This window comes from Arachis hypogaea, chromosome 14 (assembly GCF_003086295.3).
Source record: "Arachis hypogaea cultivar Tifrunner chromosome 14, arahy.Tifrunner.gnm2.J5K5, whole genome shotgun sequence".
In the NCBI taxonomy this organism is placed as follows: domain Eukaryota; kingdom Viridiplantae; phylum Streptophyta; class Magnoliopsida; order Fabales; family Fabaceae; genus Arachis; species Arachis hypogaea.
In genome coordinates this window covers 74,840,500-74,857,207 of record NC_092049.1, presented here as the reverse complement: position 1 = coordinate 74,857,207, position 16,708 = coordinate 74,840,500, and the positions used below count along the sequence as shown (strand labels likewise).

Genomic DNA, 16,708 nt, shown 5'->3' with positions numbered 1-16,708 from the left:
TCCATTAGTCTGGGATGGTAAGCTGTTGCTACCTTGTGAATAACGCCATGCCTCTTCAGTAGAGCGGTCAATCTCCTATTACAAAAATGGGTGCCTTGATCACTCACGATTGCTCGTGGTAACCCAAAGTGACAGATAATATGGTTTCTAACAAAAGAGACAACAGTGTTAGCATCATCAGTATGGGTAGGAATTGCTTCCACCCATTTAGAAACATAATCTACAGCTAACAATATATATAAGAAACCGCTAAAGTTTGGAAACAGACCCATGAAGTCAATGCCCCAAACATCAAAAATCTCACAGAACAACATAATTTGTTCGGGCATCTCATCCCTCTTGAATATATTACCAAACCTCTGGCATAGGGAACAAGATTTACAGAAGGCAGTAGCATCTTTAAAAAGAGTGGGCCACCAGAATCCACGGTCTAAAATTTTTCTAGCTGTTCTTTGAGGGCTAAAATGTCCACCACTCTCAGAAGAGTGGTAGGCCTCTAAAATGGACTGGAATTCTGATTGAGGCACACACCTTCTAATTATCTGGTCAGCACCATACCTCCATAAATATGGGTCATCCTATATATAATATTTGGACTCGCTTTTCAGCTTGTCCTTCTGATGCTTAGTAAAATTGGGAGGGAAGGTATGACTAACTAGATAATTAGCTACAGGTTCATACCAAGGAACTACTTCAGATACTGCATGCAAGCTATCAAATAGAAAAGCATCATTGATAGGAGTGGAGTCATCCTTGACGTGCTCAAGGCGACTCAAGTGGTCCGCCACTAAATTCTGAGAACAACTCCTATCCTTAATTTCTAAATCAAATTCTTGCAGCAGCAGTATCCAATGTATTAACCTTGGTTTGGACTCTTTTTTTGCTAATAAATATTTTAGAGCTGCATGATCTGAGTACACTACAACCTTAGTACCAAGTAAATAGGCTCGGAATTTATCCAGAGCAAAAACAATAACCAGAAGCTCTTTTTCAGTGGTAGTGTAGTTAGACTGAGTAGTGTCTAAGGTCTTTGAAGCATATGCAATTACCAAAGGATCCTTACCTGCGCGCTGGGCCAGTGCCACTCCTACAGTATGGTTGGAGGCATCACACATAATCTCAAAGGGCTGGCTCTAGTCTGGTCCTCTCACAATTGGATCTTGAGTCAAGGCAATCTTCAGCTTATCAAACGCTTCCATACAATCCTCACTCAGTTCGAACTCAACATCTTTCTGCAGTAGTCTGGATAAAGGTAATGCTACCTTACTGAAGTCCTTGATGAATCTCCGGTAGAAACCTGCATGGCCAAGGAACGAACGGACTTCCCTCACGGAGGAGGGGTAAGGTAAACTAGAAATGACATCTACCTTTGCTGGATCTACAAAAATACCAGTATTAGAGACAACATGTCCTAGAACAATACCTTGTTTGACCATAAAATGACACTTTTCAAAATTCAAAACTAGGTTTGAACTAACACACCTGTCTAATACTCTAGATAAAATATCCAAGCAAAGGCTAAAGGAATCACTGTGTACGCTAAAATCATCCATGAAAACTTCCATACAGCTCTCAATAAGATCAGAGAAAAGACTCATCATGCACCTTTGGAAAGTAGCTGGTGCATTGCATAAGCCAAAAGGCATTCTCTTATAAGCATATGTCCCAAAGGGACATGTAAAAGTAGTCTTTTCCTGATCTTCAGGAGCTATATGAATATGAAAATAGCCTGTGTAACCATTTAAAAAGCAGTAATACGATTTACCTAACAGGTGATCCAGCATTTGATCAATGAATGGCAGAGGGTAGTGATCCTTACGAGTGGTCTAGTTGAGGCACCTGTAATCAATGCACACCTTCCAGAAATTCCACACTCTAGTTGCTCTGAGCTCTCCATACTCATTCTTCATGGTAGTGACTCCAGACTTCTTGGGCACTACTTGTAATGGGGTAGATGATATCATCTTCCAGCAGTCTGGTCACTTCCTTCTTGACAACTTCCAAGATGGTGGGATTCAGTCTTCTTTGGGGTTGATGGACAGGCCTTGCTCCCTCTTCTAAAAATGTCCTATGCTCACAAACTTGAGGGCTTATGCCTACTATATCCGCCAAGCTCCATGTAACAACCCTAGTTTTTAAAAATCAAATAATTAGTTATTTGTGATTTATTTTAAGAAAATTATTTTACTAATGATAATTAAATAGAATTTCATGATAATTGAAGTTTAAATTAATTAGAATTTTTTATATAGTCTTTCTTGGATATCTGGTATAATTGAAATTATAAGTTTGGTAATTGAAAAATAAGAAGAATTGTATAATTAAATTTAAATAAATTCTATTTTGAATGAATTATGTTATTAATTTGAACTCCTAGAAATTATTTTATTAGAAATTATTAGATTAATTTTTATAAATACTTTATGTTTAAGCTAGTTAATATTTATGCACAATTTTTATTATAATTAATTATTTTATAAATTGAAATTAAAGATTCAGAGATAGAAAAATAATAGAGATTTGTATGATTTAATCTAGAAAATTGATATTTGAATTTAAATTGTACTTTACAAAATATAATTAACTTGTTCATTTTATAATGTAAACTAGAAATAATTAATTGAACTTAGCAATATGATGATAAATAATGCTCCTAAATATTTTTAATAGAGTACATTTGATTTTAAAATTACTCTACCCTTCAATTTTATCAAAATATCTATTCATATCTATCCATATTCTTTTATAAAATCTTAATTTCTAACCCTAATTCCCAAATTGAATTAGAAACCCTAATTTCCCAAATTGGAAATCCTAACCCTAGAGACCCCATCCCTCACCCACGGAAACCTCACAGCAAGAAAAAGGGGGAAAATGGAAATAGGGGAAGATGGGAATCAGAGAGGAAGGGACGGCGCTGGCTGGGGGGCCTCGCCGCCGTCGCCATCGAGCTGAGGGAAAGAGAGGGAGCTTCACCGCGCCGTCATCCAACCGGTCGAGTCTGCTACTTCACCGCCGCCTCCTCCATCGCGCGCTACTGCTGGCCTGGAACCGCTACCACTGCGCCTTGCTGTCACGATCTAACAACGTCGCCACCGACCCCTGACGCTGCCTCCAGAACCGCGTGAAGGACAGAGGGAGGAGAGAGAGAGAGTTCGCGTCGGAAGAGAGAAGGAGCTCGTGCCTCACCGCGGTCACCCATGGAGCCACGAGCTGCGCCGATCGCCGCCGTGTCGCGTCGGAGAGGAAGCCCAAGACTGAGCGCCGCTGGGAGAGAGGAAGACGCGGGCTGGAGGAGCTGCATCCAGTCGCGGCTGACGCGCCACTGACCGCCGCCGTTTCGCCGTCGCCGAGCCGCTACATCGCCGGACATCATCGCTGGAGGACCGAATGGAGAAGCTCGCCAGTTCTGCTTCTGCTTCTAGTTTCTGGAATCTGAGAAGAAGCCACTGCCACTGCTGGAACTGTTGGTTTTGTTGCTCTGCCCTTGCTTTAGATCCATTCTGATCCGTTACCATCGCCGTTTGGCTGACACTGAAGCTTCCCACTGCCACTGGAGCTGCCCGGAAACCCTGTTGTTGCTGCTTCGATAATTTATTGTAAGCTATCTGTAGTTTCATTTTTATTGAACTCATTTCCATTTCCGACTCCATTGAATTTGAACTCTATTTTGTTGCCACCGTGGTTACTACTGCGAGAGTGAAGAATGAATCGGAAATAATGCTGTTGCCGTTGATCGGAGATGCCAAACTGTTGCTGCTACTACTTTGAGATGATATGGCTGCAATTAAGGTTGTTGTTCATGAGTGTAGCATTTCCAATTTCTATGGATTTCGACACTTTGAGGTAGGGGATTTATTTTTAGAAATTTAACGGTTTAAATTCTAGAATGCCTACAAAGTTAATTAGATAAGTGAAATGGTTAATAATAGTTAAGAACTTCTTAATTGACATGAATGACTTGGAATGTGTTTGAGGATGGTTAGCTATTGCAATTTTTCTGAGTTATGATTTGAATCAAATGTGGTTGTGAATGTTGATTAAGTTTGTGTTATTTACTAAATTAAAAATATGTTGAGTTACTTATTGAAAAACTGATATGTTGATGATTGATGAGTTGAGATTGAATTGTGATTAGTTTTATTGTTATGAGTGATTAACTGGTGATATTGATTTTGGTTTGAGGCTGTAACTGTTACCAGTTTTCTGATTGTTTGGAATTACTGAGAATCCTGTTATTGGATTATGTTGAGCTGGTTGCCATTGGCTGGTTTGCTTGATGGTTGCAAATTGACTGAAATTCTGATCTTTGACGGATTTATATTGAATCGAATAATGTGCTGGTTATTTGATATATTGTAACGGTAGTGGAATTGTTGGTGGAATTAAGTTTGGAATGAGGTTGTGGGCGTAAGATTGGTGTGGTATTAAAACTGATTTTGATTTGAGGCTGTGAATTGTGATTTGTGATCCATAATTGAATTGTTTGAAAGTGAATAATAATTCGACTTCCTGGTTATGCTGATTTCTTGATTTAGTTGTGAAATTGAAATGTAATTGATGATGGTGGATATTGTTGCAAGCTTGTTTGAGAAATTATTGGTTACTGGATAGGTTAATTTAACTAGATAATAATGTACTGAGTGTTGAACTGATTCAAGCTTGTGCTCGGTTTGGAATGGTTGTGATAATGGTTTGTGACTGCCTTCTGATTATTTCAGAGTTGTTGGAAATTCATATTTTAGCTGATTATGTTGAGTTGGTTGTTATGGTTAATTTAAGGTTAACCAGAGTTGATTTTGTGAATGGTTAAATGATTGAAGGTTGATTACTAAAGTATTTTCTTAAAGTATGATCTTTAGAATAAATTGGTAACTTTGCTAATAATTAAATAACTTTAAAAATAATTGGAAATATGAAAGGTTGGTGTTTGGAATATTAGAAGCTGGATTGATTTACTTTTAAAGAACGGTCTATTAGAACTCTGATTTTAATTAATGTTAGGATGTCGATTGTTAAACTGATTTATGATGAAATGATTACTGGGATTCTGTTATGAAAACTGCTGATAAAAGGGTTGGTGATTTGTTGAGAAAGAGGGAACCCGTAAGGGTGGCTAAGTCCAAGTTTTAGGGGAGGTGCTGCCGAAATTTTATAAAATCTTAAATTTTATTTGATAAGTTATTTTAGAAGCTTTGAATTTGGAAAATTATTTTACTTGACTTTTATTTAGTTAAGAAAAGAATTATTCTATTTTGAAGTCGATTTACCATGTTTTGAGTTTGATTTAATATGAAAAGAGTTATGTTTTAAGTTTGAAATAAAGGATGATCTTCTTAGAAGTTTGGTGAAATAATAATATTTGAATTTGAATGGTAAAAAGAGATGGGTTTTGAGTCTTTGGGAAGTTAGTAAATCTGAAAAAGAGTTTTATTTGGTTACTTTTAGTAAGAGGGTAATGCTTTGAAAAGTATTTAGCGAATTTAAAATAAATGATTTTCTTGAGTCTTTTGAAAGAAAAATAAACTAGAAAATAGTTTTAAAATTGGTTCGAGTTAAGCGGTTGCAAAAGTGGAAGTCATGAAGTTTGTACAACATGATTGAATAAAGAAAGAGAGAGATATTGTATAAGAATATATAACTGGAGATGAATAACGGGAATGATAACTTATGATGATAATTACACTGATTCTTTTGAGGAAAGGTATTCAGTTTGTGAAATTGTTGGCAAGGACGTGGGTTTTGTCCCGCTTGCATATTTATGATTATAAAAGAGAATAAAAAGCAGAGGACTTGTTGAAAAGTCATTTGTTGCTTGAGGCAACCCAAGAGATGTATTTATTCATTTGTTAGGTTAAGGCAACTCCAGATATACTTGTATGATTATCTGCTGTAGTGAGGCAGTCAGATAGATAATGGTGTGATCACTGAGAATGCTTTCCTACGGTACAGATCCATATTTTATTTCTGTAAGGCAGAGGGGTTATTTCCTGCTACAGAAGTACCGTGACCACCTGTTCCATTTCTGTAGTGGCAGAGGGGTTATTTCCTGTCTACAGAAGGTGTGTTGGCGTACATCCCTGCAGTGGCAGATGTGTTATTTCCTGCGTGCAGTGGACCCTGTGGTGGCAGAGGGGTTATTTCCTGTACACAGGGGTATAGCCAATAGGAAAGCCTTATCCAGACAGAGGTTGCTGGATAACGTCGGGAGTGGGTTAGTAACCGACAGATGAGCTCATTACCTGCACTAGGGCTAGACATGCATCATCCTTATTTGCGCATCTGCATTTGATTGTGTTTGCTTGATTTATTTCTTTGTAATTTGTGTTGCTTGTCTTGTTTCTTTGTGATTGTGCTGTTTGTCTTAGTGACTTGCTTGTGTGTTTGATTAGATATTTTAGTTGATGCTGTGAACTTAGTAAAGTATTGAGGAATGGTATTTGTGAAATGAGGTTTAGGTATATTATTTATGTTGCTGATTTACTTAGTTACTGTGATGGTTGAGGAATGCTATTTGTAGCTGATGAATTACTAATGCGGTTGAGACTTTATGTAAGTAATATTATTTAAAGAAAGGGATTTAAACGGTTTCAAGTAAGTCTTAAGAATTTTTGAAAAGGTTTGATAAAGAAAACTATTTGGAAACTGGAGTTAATTATTTGCATTCTATTTCATTACTTTTATGGCATTCCCATTCCCTACTGAGAACGTGTGGTTTGTTCTCACCCCAAAATCTTCCACCCTTTCAGTGATACAGGTTCGAAGACTCCATTTGAAGCTGCGGGCGATTATAGAACTCATTTACGAGTTAAGTTTATGACTTGAGTTTCTTTCATAGAATTCCCTCGCCTTTGTAGCTTTAGCTTTTATTTTATGCAGAGGGATAGGAGTTGTACCTGAATTTTATTTAAATTCTTTTGTATAATATTACTATTATTAATAATTATATGATTATTGTTATTTGGTGATGTTTGATATATGATTTGATAAATAAAAACAAAATTTTCTGGTATTTTTACTAAAACTGGATCGCGATATCGAACTAAAGGCTCAATAGTAAACAGTTAATAAGGAAAACAGGTCAGTAACGCCTTACTTTTAGTACGATCATGACGTATTGGAAGTTGGGTCGTTACAATATGGTATCAGAGCAGTTCGTTCCTGTTAGAGCCTTGGGAATGGACTGACTATGCTTCATTGCATACTCTGAGTGTCTGTCATACTTTGTGACTTGTTCTGATAACAAGAGTTTGTGTTTTATATGCATGACTGTCTGATGATTAACGCTATTAGTTTACCATTTCATACTTCATGGTATTAGGCCTGGCCAAATTAATACTAATGATTTATGTACATGACAACACTAATGGGTTATCATAGACGAAATAGAAGTAATAGGTGATGCGATTCATGGGGTTTGGGGAGCGTTAGAGTTTGTGAAGTTAGCTTTGATTCGACGTATAATCTTTATTCGTGCCACATGGACTTGTGCTATCTTTTTCTTAGTTGCTTTCATTGGAATTCTCTGGATTGAATTTTCCTTAGAATGTGATTTGATTATTTTCCAACCATACCTTGTCATTCTTGTACACCTTTACTTGTCTATGAATCTGATTGCTTACATAATTCTTTGAATATTCATCCTTGACAATGCCTATGCTTCTGTCCATATATTCTGCTTTCTTTGATTTTAGTTTGAACTTAATTTATTCTAGCAATTTTCGAGGGCAAAAATTTTTCTAAGGTAGGTAGAATGTAACAACCCTAGTTTTTGAAAATCAAATAATTAGTTATTTGTGATTTATTATAAGAAAATTATTTTACTAATGATAATTAAATAGAATTTCATGATAATTGAAGTTTAAATTAATTAGAATTTTTTATATAATCTTTATTGGATATCTGGTATAATTGAAATTATAAGTTTGGTAATTGAAAAATAAGAAGAATTGTATAATTTAATTTAAATAAATTCTATTTTGAATGAATTATGTTATTAATTTGAACTCCTAGAAATTATTTTATTAGAAATTATTAGATTAATTTTTATAAATACTTTATGTTTAAGCTAGTTAATATTTATGCACAAATTTTATTATAATTAATTATTTTATAAATTGAAATTAAAGTTTCAGAGATAGAAAAATAATAGAGATTTGTATGATTTAATCTAGAAAATTAATATTTGAATTTAAATTGTACTTTACAAAATATAATTAACTTGTTCATTTTATAATGTAAACTAGAAATAATTAATTGAACTTAACAATATGATGATAAATAATGCTCCTAAATATTTTTAATAGAGTACATTTGATTTTAAAATTACTCTACCCTTCAATTTTATCAAAATATCTATTCATATCTATCCATATTCTTTTATAAAATCCTAATTTATAACCCTAATTCCCAAATTGAATCAGAAACCCTAATTTCCCAAATTGGAAATCCTACCCTTAGAGACCCCATCCCTCACCCACGGAAACCTCACAGCAAGAAAAAGGGGGAAAATGGAAATAGGGGAAGATGGGAATCAGAGAGGAAGGGACGGTGCTGGCTGGGGGGACTCGCCGCCGTCGCTGTCGAGCTGAGGGAAAGAGAGGGAGCTTCACTGGGCCATCATCCAACCGGTCGAGTCTGCTGCCTCACCGCCGCCTCCTCCATCCCGCGCTACTGCCGGCCTGGAATCGCTACCACCGCGCCTTGCTGTCACGATCTAACCACGTCGCCGCCGACCCGTGATGCTGCCTCCAGAACCGTGCGAAGGACAGAGGGAGGAAAGAGAGAGAGTTTGCGTCGGAGGAGAGAAGGAGCTCGTGCCTCACCGCGGCCACCCATGGAGCCACGAGCTGCGCCGATCGCCACCGCGTAGCATCGGAGAGGAAGCCCGAGACTGAGCGCCACTAGGAGAGAGGAAGACGCGGGCTAGAGGAGCTGCATCCAGTCGCCGCTGACGCGCCACTGACCGCCGCCGTTTCACCGTCGACGAGCCGCTACATCGCCGGACATCATCGCTGGAGGACCGAATGGAGAAGCTCGCCAGTTCTGCTTCTGCTTCTAGTTTCTGGAATCTGAGAAGAAGCCACTGCCACTGCTGGAACTGTTGGTTTTGTTGCTCTGCCCTTGCTCTAGATCCATTCTGATCCGTTACCATCACCGTTTGGCTGACACTGAAGCTTCCCACTGCCACTGGAGCTGCCCGAAAACCTTGTTCTTGCTGCTCCGATAATTTATTGTAAGCTATCTGTAGTTTCAATTTTACTGAAATCATTTCCATTTCCGACTCCATTGAATTTGAACTCTATTTTGTTGCCACCGTGGTTACTACTGCGAGAGTGAAGAATGAATCGGAAATAATGCTGCTGCCGTTGATCGGAGATGCCAAACTGTTGCTGCTACTACTTTGAGATGATATGGCTGCTATTAAGGTTGTTGTTCATGAGTGCAGCATTCTCAATTTCTATGGATTTCGACACTTTGAGGTAGGGGATTTATTTTTAGAAATTTAACGGTTTAAATTCTAGAATGCCTACAAAGTTAATTAGATAAGTGCAAATGGTTAATAATAGTTAAGAACTTCTTAATTGACATGAATGACTTGGAATGTGTTTGAAGATGGTTAGCTATTGCAATTTTTCTGAGTTATGATTTGAATCAAATGTGGTTGTGAATGTTGATTAAGTTTGTGTTATTTACTAAATTAAAAATATGTTGAGTTACTTATTAAAAAACTGATATGTTGATGATTGATGAGTTGAGATTGAACTGTGATTAGTTTTATTGTTATGAGTGATTAACTGGTGATATTGATTTTGGTTTGAGGCTGTAACTGTTACCAGTTTTCTGATTGTTTGGAATTACTGAGAATCCTGTTATTGGATTATGTTGAGCTGGTTGCCATAGGCTGGTTTGCTTGATGGTTGCAAATTGACTAAAATTATGATCTTTGACGGATTTATATTGAATCGAATAATGTGCTGGTTATTTGATATATTGTAACGGTAGTGGAATTGGTTGGTGGAATTAAGTTTGGAATGAGGTTGTGGGAGTAAGATTGGTGTGGTATTAAAACTGATTTTGATTTGAGGCTGTGAATTGTGATTTGTGAGCCATAATTGAATTGTTTGAAAGTGAATATTAATTCGACTTCCTGGTTATGCTGATTTCTTGATTTAGTTGTGAAATTGAAATGTAATTGATGATGGTGGATATTGTTGCAAGCTTGTTTGAGAAATTATTGGTTACTGGATAGGTTAATTTAACTAGATAATAATGTACTGAGTGTTGAACTGATTCAAGCTTGTGCTCGGTTTGGAATGGTTGTGATAATGGTTTGTGACTGCCTTCTGATTATTTCAGAGTTGTTGGAAATTCATATTTTAGCTGATTATGTTGAGTTGGTTGTTATGGTTAATTTAAGGTAAACCAGAGTTGATTTTGAGAACGGTTAAATGATTGAAGGTTGATTACTAAAGTATTTTCTTAAAGTATGATCTTTAGAATAAATTGGTAACTTTGCTAATAATTAAATAACTTTAAAAATAATTGGAAATATGAAAGGATGGTGTTTGGAATATTAGAAGCTGGATTGATTTACTTTTAAAGAATGGTCTATGAAAACTCTGATTTTAATTAATGTTAGGATGTCGATTGTTAAACTGATTTATGATGAAATGATTACTGGGATTCTGTTATGAAAACTGCTGATAAAAGGGTTGGTGATTTGTTGAGAAAGAGGGAACCCGTAAGGGTGGCTAAGTCCAAGTTTTAGGGGAGGTGCTGCCGAAATTTTATAAAATCTGAAATTTTATTTGATAAGTTATTTTAGAAGCTTTGAATTTGGAAAATTATTTTACTTGACTTTTATTTAGTTAAGAAAAGAATTATTCTATTTTGAAGTCGATTTACCAAGAAAAGGTTTATACTTTCAAAATAAATTATTTAAGAAAGAAACCATGTTTTGAGATTGATTTAATATGAAAAGAGTTATGTTTTAAGTTTGAAATAAAGGATGATCTTCTTAGAAGTTTGGTGAAATAATAATATTTGAATTTGAATGGTAAAAAGAGATGGGTTTTGAGTCTTTGGGAAGTTAGTAAATCTGAAAAAGAGTTTTATTTGGTTACTTTTAGTAAGAGGGTGATGCTTTGAAAAGTATTTAGTGAATTTAAAATAAATGATTTTCTTGAGTCTTTTGAAAGAAAAATAAACTAGAAAATAGTTTTAAAATTGGTTCGAGTTATGCGGTTGCAAAACTGGAAGTTGTGAAGTTTGTACAACATGATTGAATAAAGAAAGAGAGAGATATTGTATAAGAATATATAACTGGAGATGAATAACGGGAATGATAACTTATGATGATAATTACACTGATTCTTTTGAGGAAAGGTATTCAGTTTGTGAAATTGTTGGCAAGGACGTGGGTTTTGTCCCGCTTGCGTATCTATGATTATAAAAGAGAATAAAAAGCAGAGGACTTGTTGAAAAGTCATTTGTTGCTTGTGGCAACCCAAGAGATGTATTTATTCATTTGTTGCGTTAAGGCAACTCCAGATATACTTGTATGATTATCTGCTGCAGTGAGGCAGTCAGATAGATAATGGTGTGATCACTGACAACGCTTTCCTACGGTATAGATCAATATTTTATTTCTGTAAGGCAGAGGGGTTATTTCCTGCTACAGAAGTACCGTGACCACCTGTTCCATTTCTGTAGTGGCAGAGGGGTTATTTCCTGTATATAGAAGGTGTGTCGGCGTACATCCCTGCAGTGGCAAATGTGTTATTTCCTGCGTGCAGTGGACCCTGTGGTGGCAGAGGGGTTATTTCCTGTACAAAGGGGTATAGCCAATAGGAAAGCCTTATCCAGACAGAGGTTGCTGGATAACGTCAGGAGCGGGTTAGTAACTGACAGATGAGCTCATTACCTGCATTAGGGCTAGACATGCATCATCCTTATTTGCGCATCTACATTTGATTGTGTTTGCTTGATTTATTTCTTTGTAATTTGTGTTGCTTGTCTTGTTTCTTTGTGATTGTGCTGTTTGTCTTAGTGACTTGCTTGTGTGTTTGATTAGATATTTTAGTTGATGCTGTGAACTTAGTAAAGTATTGAGGAATGGTATTTGTGAAATGAGGTTTGGGTATATTATTTATGTTGCTGATTTACTTAGTTACTGTGATGGTTGAGGAATGCTATTTGTAGCTGATGAATTACTAATGCGGTTGAGACTTTATGTAAGTAATATGATTTAAAGAAAGGGATTTAAACGGTTTCAAGTAAGTCTTAAGAAATTTTGAAAAGGTTTGATAAAGAAAACTACATTGGAAACTGGAGTTAATTATTTGCATTCTATTTCATTACTTTTACGGCATTCCCATTCCCTACTGAGAACGTGTGGTTTGTTCTCACCCCAAAATCTTCCACCCTTTCAGTGATACAGGTTCGAAGACTCCATTTGAAGCTGCGGGCGATTATAGAACTCATTTACGAGTTAAGTTTATGACTTGAGTTTCTTTCATAGAATTCCCTCGCCTTTGTAGCTTTAGCTTTTATTTTATGCAGAGGGATAGGAGTTGTACCTGAATTTTATTTAAATTCTTTTGTATAATATTACTATTAATAATAATTATATGATTATTATTATTTGGTGATGTTTGATATATGATTTGATAAATAAAAACAAAATTTTCTGGTATTTTTACTAAAACTGGATCGCGATATCGAACTAAAGGCTCAATAGTAAATAGTTAATAAGGAAAACAGGTCAGTAACGCCTTACTTTTGGTACGATCATGACGTATTGGAAGTTGGGTCGTTACACTCCACCCAACTGCTTTCTTGTGCCTTCTCAGCACAATAAGCAACTGCTCCTCTTGTTGGGGTGTGAGTTCCTTTGTAATGATAATGGGGAGCTTCTAATTATCCTCAAGGTAAGTTTACTTGAGGTGGGGTGGAAGTGGCTTTAATTCCAATTTCTGCTCCTGGCTGGGAGCTAGATCTTCTGGAGCAAGTGATGATGGCAAAGTGTCCTCATTGTGCTCAGAGGGTTTCCCCACACTTGGACCTTTCTCCATGTGCATCTCTTCTACTTCTTCTTGGTGGACTGCTGCTATGGTCTCATCAATGATGTCGCACTGGAAGATGGAATGGTCTTCCGGAGGGTGCTTCATAGCTTCATTCAGATTGAAGCTTACTGCTCGGCCATCTATCTCAAAAGAATATGTTCATGAGAATGCATCCAACTTGAACTTTGAGGTCTTCAGGAATGGTCTTCCGAACAAGATGGAGGACGGTCTTCCTGAGTTATTTTGGGGCATCTCCAAGATATAGAAGTCAATGGAAAATGTGAGCCCCTTAATGCTCACCAGCACATCCTCAGCAATTCCAACCACTGTAATAATGCTTTTATCTGCTAATACAAAACGAGCTGCCGACCTTTTTAAGAGAGGGAGCCTCAAAGCATCATATATAGACAATGGCATAATACTCACGCACGCTCCTAAGTCACACATGCAGTCAGAAAATATTACACCCCTAATGGTACAGTTAACCATGCATGGTCCTGGATCACTACATTTTTCAGGTATATCCCCCATTAAAGCAGATATGGAACTACCTAAAGGAATAGTTTCTAATTCATTATTCTTATCCTTATGCATGCACAAATCCTTTAGAAACTTCGCATATTTAGGTACTTGCTGAATAACATAAAAAAGGGAAACAGTTACCTCAACCTTTTTAAAAATTTCTACCATTTTTGGGTCAAGTTCCATCTGCTTTCTGGACTTCTTTGCAAGGTGCGGAAATGGGATAGGGATGGCGTCTCTGGTAGCTATAGCTTCTTCTGGTGTGCCATTCCCTGGTTGAGTTGCTCTTTTTTCAACTATGTCTTGTACTTCAATTTCCTCTTCAACATCCTCCACTTCAACCATATCCTCAACTGGGGCATGTTCTTGTGGGCTTGGCTCCTCCTGATTCCTCTCTTGCAGTGTGGTTCTGGACCTCAAAGTGATGGCATTGATGCCACCCTTGGGGTTGGGTAAGGGTTGAGAGGGAATTCTGCTGGAGCTTGAAGGCCAGTTGATAGGGATGTTCATTGATCCAATATGTGAGGCAAGGGCTTGTACAGCAGAGGTCAGGCCGTTTAAGGTGGAGCTAAGTGTGTTATCCATGGCCTTTTGTCTTTGCTCAATAGACTGAAGCAATTCATCATTAGAAGATGAAGGGGGATAAGTAATCTGTGGGGCTTGTTGTTGGTTGTTCTGAGATGCTTGGGATTGCCTTAGGTGAGGTGCTCTGTAAGGCTGGTTCTGGTTCTGCTGATACTGATTTTGCTGATTGTCATTATTATTCCACCTCTAATTCCCCTGGTTGTCTCTGCCTCCTCTATTATAATTGTCCCTCCAGCCTTGGTTGGAGTTATCCCTCCACCCCTGGTTAGAGTTGTCTTGCCAACCCTGGTTATGGTTCCCACATTGGTTATAGTTGCCGCCTTGTTGATAGTATCCTTGGTTTGGGCGGTCATAGAAATTGTGAGTCGCTGCCAAAGTGTTGTCTTCTAGTTGGAGCTACGAACACTCATCAGTATAATGACTATAACATGCACATATCCCGCACACTCTCTGAGGAACCAGTTGTTGACTATGTTGTGGTGAGGGAGGCTGAGATTATTGTTGACTTAGATGTATCTGCTTCAATAGGTTGGTCATCTCGCACAGACTCTGTGTGAGAGCAGTAGTATCACTGCCAGAGGAAACTTCTGCAACAGCCTTGGGGTGGCTGTTCCTGTGCCTGTGATTCCGAGTGGACTCAGCTAAGTCACTGATCAGTTGCCATGCTTCATCTGCGGTCTTGTACATTTTCAGAGAACCATTACTTGCACCATCCAATGTAGTCTTATCCCGAGGCTTCATGCCTTGTGTGAAGTAGCTGATCAACACCAACCTGTCAATCATGTGGTGGGGGCACGCGTCTAGAAGATTCTTGAAGCGCTCCCAATACTCATAAAGGGTTTCTAACTCACCTTGGTTAATCCAGAAGATCTCCTTCCTCAGTCTGTCTGTAACTTCAGTCGAAAAGTATTTTTCCAAGAATTCTCTCCTGAGCGTATCCCAGTTGGTAACAACCGCTTCAGGTTGAGTGTAGTACCATCTCTCACCTTTCCCTCAAGAGAAAATGGGAAGGCGGTTAGCATAATAGAGTTTTCATCTGCACCATGACGCCTAACAGTAGAACAGGCTGTCTGAAAATTCCTGAGGTGCTTTATAGGCTCCTGAGCAGGTAAGCCATGAAACATGGGCATTAAGTTGATTAGCGCAGTCTTCAGTTCAAAATCTACAGCCAGATTTGGGTGACGCGCTTGATACAGTTGCAGTGTAAAGTCTGGGGCTCCAGCTTCTTGGAGATTAATCCTCCTGGGCTCCGCCATGTTACCTGTACGTAAATCAACCGAGTCAGTAGAAAAGGAGCTTGTTTCTTCCTCAGAAGGTGCTTCAGATTCGCCTTCAGATAAGACTGGTGAACTGGTAGTAACCACATCACCACCCTCAGAGGCTAGCCTACACCGAGATCGCCTAATATGTGAAATAGTTCTTTCAATTTCAGGATCAAATGCGGCTAAGCTCAGATCAGGAAACGAACGCTTCATTCAATGAAAGAAACATACAGCTCATGGTAATAAAATAAAATAGAATAAAATGCGAATAAATAAATTCCAACCAATAAATTAGCACACTGTTGCAACTCCTGGCAACGACGCCAAAAATTGATGCTGGCAGAAATTAGCCGATTAAGAAATTAATATGAGAAATACGTTGCAAGTACAGTTCTTAACCAGCAAAATTCCACTTATCAATTTAGAAAAGAGTTGTCACAAAATTAAGAACAAAATACTGGGAGTAGAAATTCCAGGTCGTCTCCCAACAAGTTGACAAAAGAGTGCAGCTTATTGGTCAGAGGTTTTCCAAGAAATTTTTGAGTTTGAGGAACAGAAAAATAAATAATTGTAAATTTAAGCAACGGAAATTAACGAGAGAATTTATATAATTCAAATAAAAGCCTTGACCGGGAGAAGATTAATTGGAAGTTCTATCCTTGTTGAATTTTCCCAAGTGTAATAATAAAAGGTTGTTGTTCTACTTGGTCATCCCTTACTTAATAAGGGAAAGTCAAGTAACTAACTAACCAACTCTATTACTCAAGTCCTAATCCTCTCCCAAGGGAGGGTTAGAGTCAGAGACTAGAGAGTCAGCCAACAACTTCCAATTAAGATTAACACTTGAGTATTCCAACTCAAGGTTCTCCTCTTAATCAACTCTCAATCAAGTTAAGAAACTACTCCATTAACATGAATATAACTTTCACAGAATTAAAAAGGGAATAAAAGGAAGACATGATAAATAATAACTAAAAATTCATTAAAGGTAAAAATGGTTCCTTGCATTAATAAATTCTAAAAACAATCCAATTGTAATTCTGAACAAAAATTAAGGATATGGAAGAGTAAGGGAAGAAGAAAGTAAACTAGAATAGCAACTTCAACGGAGGTAACGACTCTTCTCAATATCCAAAAGCCAAAAGCATACAACTCGAAATCTAAGAATGTAAAAGAAAACCTAGACAAAGAGTAATTTCTCTCTCAGATTCAAAAACTAAACTAAAGCTATGCGTAATGAGAATGTGTGTTGAGTCTCTGCTGTCCCCTGGC

At 37.4% G+C, this 16,708-nt stretch overlaps 1 long non-coding RNA gene across 1 annotated transcript; it reads left to right on the top strand.

Moving 5' to 3' along the window:
• The first annotated feature begins 8,411 nt into the window (after nt 1-8,411).
• On the top strand, nt 8,412-12,645 carry LOC140178300 (uncharacterized). The gene is made up of 3 exons (XR_011870965.1): nt 8,412-9,235; nt 9,342-9,482; nt 12,435-12,645. It is a non-coding gene; the product is annotated as an uncharacterized lncRNA (long non-coding RNA).
• Nucleotides 12,646-16,708: the final 4,063 nt, after the last annotated feature.